This window comes from Phyllostomus hastatus, unplaced genomic scaffold (genome assembly GCF_019186645.2).
Source record: "Phyllostomus hastatus isolate PE091 unplaced genomic scaffold, TTU_PhHast_1.1 phas_scaffold_39, whole genome shotgun sequence".
Taxonomy (NCBI): Eukaryota; Metazoa; Chordata; class Mammalia; order Chiroptera; family Phyllostomidae; genus Phyllostomus; species Phyllostomus hastatus.
This window is the reverse complement of record NW_025334028.1, coordinates 14132528-14137602: the sequence shown is the minus strand read 5'-3', so window position 1 is coordinate 14137602 and position 5075 is coordinate 14132528. Positions and strand designations below refer to the sequence as shown.

At 35.4% G+C, this 5075-nt stretch overlaps 1 non-coding gene across 1 annotated transcript; it reads left to right on the top strand.

The window, feature by feature from the left end:
* The first annotated feature begins 4659 nt into the window (after positions 1–4659).
* Positions 4660–4765, top strand: LOC123807004. Its single transcript, XR_006783575.1, has one exon. It is a non-coding gene; the product is annotated as a U6 spliceosomal RNA (small nuclear RNA).
* Positions 4766–5075: the final 310 nt, after the last annotated feature.

Sequence of the window (5075 nt, the reverse complement as noted above, 5' to 3'; positions counted from 1 at the left end):
TGAATTAAACTGATCTAACATTTTCATCTTTTTAAAGTTTTGGAAAATAATATGTAAAATGACTTTGAAGAGGTTCAGTTTGAAGAAGCAAGATTTTTAAAAGTAAAAATCCCCAAATAAAATAAACTCATCCCAGAAATTTTGTAAAACATCCATAAACATTCCCCAAACTGAAAACCCTTATAGAAAAAATAAATGGGAAACAGGCTGTGATCTATGCATTGGTGTTGAGTCAGGACAATGTGACAAATGGCCTCCTGAAAGGGCTGATCTGGGGCCTGGGACTGGTGTCTCTTGTCACCAAGTGTCTGGATGATAAAATACAAACTATATTCTTTAAATCTGAAAGTGGCATTAAGGAGCCAAATACTAATTAAGTGACAACTTGGAAAATGATTTTTTTGGAGGTAAAAAGTGCTTCAGGAGTTATCTACACCCAAAGTTGCTGATGAGGAACATTCCCCATTTTGCAGATGAGGAAACTGAGTCTCAGAATGATTAAGGTAAAAAACAATTGGAAGAAATCATATTGAATAATTAAATAATCAGCTACAGAATGTAGCTCAATAAAGGCAGTGGTGGAGCTGAAAACTAGGGAAGAAAAACAAAAATATTTCATAAATCTGGTAGCAAAATGTCTTAGGGTCAGAGTTCATAATGAGTTGACCATTAGTCTGAAAGTAGAGCACATGTTTAAAATAAACAAAAAACTCCCCACACATAACAACCTTAAAGTGAAGAAAATTTTTTAAAGAAGGGAAAATGTGCAGCAAAAAATGTAAGAAATGTATATAGTGGGCCAGGGAATCTATTCTCTATGATCTACCAATTAGATAAAAACTTTCATTGGTTAGTTCATCAATCTGAGCCTCACTCTCTAAATATGTAAAATAAGCAGGTAAAGTAGGTGACCAACACTTGTTACTTACTCTGTATGAACTATGCAGTGATCACTGGCACACCTATTGAAGGTGGGTTTCCTCTACACATGAGGATACACGCAGTGATATGCTCTTTTTAATTTAAAATCATAAAATTGTATAAATTTGAAGAATAATAACAAAGTTAATTTATAGATTGGAAAGAAACTGGGGATGTTAAAAGAATTAGGCGTGGGGAGAAGAAATAGAAAGATAAATGTGGTAAAGTGATGTAATCACAGAGACTTAAAACTAGAATAGCAAATCCTCCAATTCTTCCCTTGAAGAAATAGGTAATGGGAAAGTTAAACAATAGGACTAAAGTGAAAAGTTAGCAAACAGCAAAGAAGTGGAACTCAAACCTAAGGTATTCACACTGCCCTCAGTAAGGTAATGAGCACTTCATTGCTGTGGCTAGAACGACGGAACTAATGAACAGGGAGCTCAATTCCAAAGCATTGTCTCTAACATCTTTTAAGGGGGGGAAATCCCACAGCAATCTAGCCATCTGGCATCTAGCAGACTGGGTAACTATGGAAATTATTTGACAATCCATTTCTTATATTTAAGTTCATTTTTGCATTTTTACTTCACTTACATATTTTCTTAATGGTGTTGGATATTTATCCTTGTTAGTTATAGCCATATTTAATTTTCGTACATTAGATTAAAGTTTTAAGAGAGAATAATGAAGTTTATTTTACAGAAATATACTGAATTTACTTTATAGTCACAATGGTGGTCAATGAATCAGAGTGTAGTGGCAGAACTCTGTGTTCATAAGTGGGTTTATTCCTTACTGGCCTAACACCTTTAACAGACATCCAGCCTATTCAGGTTTCATGCTTTTGTTTCCTCAAAAAATACATTATATGCCAAAATTGATTTTGAAATGATATGCAGTGATTTTTAATATATGTGGAAAATAAACATTTATGAAATAAAATATGCAGAACAATGGAGCGTGCCGTCCTTGATAAATAAATCATAAAGGGTCATTTGCCAGATGGAAAGGTAGTGCTGAAGGATGTAACAGTGTCTTGAGAGGAGGAAGTACAGTGTGGGGTGTGTCACAGTCAGATCAGAAAGGGACCGTTCCAAATGAGTCTAAGATCTGAAGAACACAACAAAATATGGTAGCACTGTGTAGCATACAGGAGCATGAGGAACTCAAGGGGTGACAACTTAGATGGAAAAGCACAAAAGAAGAGAATTACAAATATAACTATTGATTTTTACCTTCTTCATGAGGATGTTGGAAAGGGTGCAAGCCAAAATTGAAACAATGTGTAAAACCTATTAGCAGCAGAGGATGCATAACTGAGGAATGAGGAAGTCACACTGGCAGGCTACCCATGCCATTTGCAGCAAACCATAAATTGTGGTAAATTCTAAAGAACACTGAGGTAAGGGACAATGTGGAACTGAAAAACAAAAACACGGTTGTAAGTCTTCCACTTAGTAATTTACACAGGGTTGACGTTTCTAGGATAGAGTTGTGCTACTTCTTGGGACAGACGTTTCTCTTGGAGGCATGCTCTGTAGCACTGTATTTTTGGAAAGAAGAAGCAGTCAAGTCTTACTACTAGTGAAAAACTGGCTAATGTCCAAAATTACAGGGTCTTTTCCAGTTTTCACTGTAATATAATGTGACTGATTTTTAATTTCATTTTAAATATTCAAGAAGTGTTCTGAGAAACTGCAGTTAACTATCCACAGGCAGAATATTATTGGAAATTCTATACTTTATTGAGATTAAAAATTTCTGGGTTTTATTTATATTTTTTTCATTGTTTAGGTTACTTGGGCTTCCTATGAGATTTCGTGTTGTAGAGTAGTTAGCTATCATAATACTCATTATTAATGATTTTCATATTTCTTAAAAATAAATTATAATGTTCCAGTAAGGTAAGCTTCTATAGTCAGAGGTGATATTTAATTTTTTAAAAATTAAATTAATTTTTACCAAAAAGCCATATGTAATGGGAAAAAATCTTGGCCTTCTTGGTATATAAATACCCAAAGTATTAGGGAACTTTAGAACCAAGGATCTGTAGGTTTTGACTAACAGCACCAATCATTTCTGAAAGCTTCTGTTTGTTCTTGCACTATTCCTTACCATGTTCCATGGATAGCTTTCAACAGCCCTTTCATCACACTCTCCATCTCACACTCTTCCATATGTTTCTCCATATGTTCTGCCCTCTGTCCTCTAAGAGCAGAGCATTGCTACACTCACATATGTAGAGCCTGTGGGTGACAGAATGGGTCTAGGACCATACAACTAAGCTTGGTGGCCCAGTGGCAGAGGTGCTCCCAAGCTGTCAGCTTTTAATTTGAGGGTCCACTTCCTGGCAATTGAAAAAAAACCTTCACATCCTCAACAAGAGACAAAATTAAGTTCATATTTGTACTGTACTTTTACTCATAAAACTCTAACCAGATATGTAGTATATTATAAAATTATAACTAATCCACCTATTTTAGTCTGTTCAGACTACTAGAACAATAACAAAAATACTTGGACTGGGTGGCTTAACAATGAACAGTTGTTTCTCACAGATCTGGAGGCTGGGAAATACAAGATCAAGATGTCAGCAGATGCAGTGTCTGGTGAGGGCTCACCTTCTGGTTCCCATGTGTCTCTCTTTTGCTGTGTCTTCTCATAGCAAAAGGGAAAAAGGATCTGTGGGGGTTTCTTTTATAAGAGCACTAATCCCACTCATGGAGCCCCCATCCTTGTGCCCTACTCATCTCCCAAGGGCCCCACTTCCTAATATTGTCACACTGGGCATAAGGTTTCAGTATATGAATTTGGGGGCACACAGAATTCAGTCTATGGCACCACTTCTACTGCTCACAGCATCTAGATTATAGATCACTTTTTAAAATATTTTCCTGAGGTTATCCTCTTAATATTTAGTGGATGGAAACATTTAACACAGAGTCTGATTCATCAATATGTGTTAAGTATTCATGTTTTAGCTTGATTTAAAGCCTTACCAAGACCATGAAGCTCATAAAATGATACAGTTATGCCAATTTCCTAAACTGAATTTTGGCTGCTTTTAGTAAAAGAAAAGAGGAAAGATGCTGAGAAGGCCTACAAAACACACATGTCTTCACCTTGAGCTTCTGACTGCCAAATTTCAATCATTGATTTTCTTCTTTATTGCCTGGATTGTTGAAAATGGTCCCCTTCCCTAGCAAGCACAGTTAATTCTTTTCTAGTTGGTAAGCCATAAATCTATCATTTCCTTTCTGTAGCAATGGGACTTGGCCATAATCAAAGCTTTCTCTAAGTGAAAAATAAAAGCAAATATATCCCAACAAGAAATATGAAAAAATATTCTTTCCTCAAGATCAATATGCAACCTAGGAACTGATAATATTTAAGTTAAAGGAATACAATTTTTGAGAATTGCATTTTCCCTAAGAGCTGAATGGCAAAAATTAATATTCATTATTAGTAGCCCTTAAGAGTGATTTGGACATTGTCATCTCATGCACTGACCAGGGGCTTTTCTAAAGGCTAGTAATAAGAAACACTGCACTTATGAAACATAAAATTAGATATAGGTATTTCCTCTAAAAATTATTATTAGTGTGCTAAAAATTAGTGATATAGGTAAAATCTGTAGTTCTAATCATAGATGGAGCAATATAGGTTTTATTTACATGCTTAATCAGTAATTGTATACAGACATAAAAGGAAATATTTTTTTAACTTTTGTTTCTAGTGCTCACTTCAGCAGCACATACCCTAAAATTGGAATGATCAGAGAAGACAGGCATGGCCCCTGCACAAGGATGACATGCAAACCTGTGAAGCGTTCTCTATTTTTCAGCCCTGAAAAGGCTGCCTGAAGCTAGTCTGGGACACCCGCTGACATAGAGGGTGGATCCCGAAGGAGAAGATGGTGGGCCAACAGACACTGGACTCTGCTGAGAGGAATTCCACCTCCCTCTTTTTCATCATTCACACGATTTTCTCTCCAGCATAGCTTGGTAACATTGTTTCTTTGTCTTCAATTTTGTTCCTATTACTTCACTATTTTTATTGTTTATTTTGATTTATATATATATATTTTGTTGTTATTATTTTTTAATTTTAATTTTAATTTTAATTCCATTCATACATTTTCTCTTTCCTTT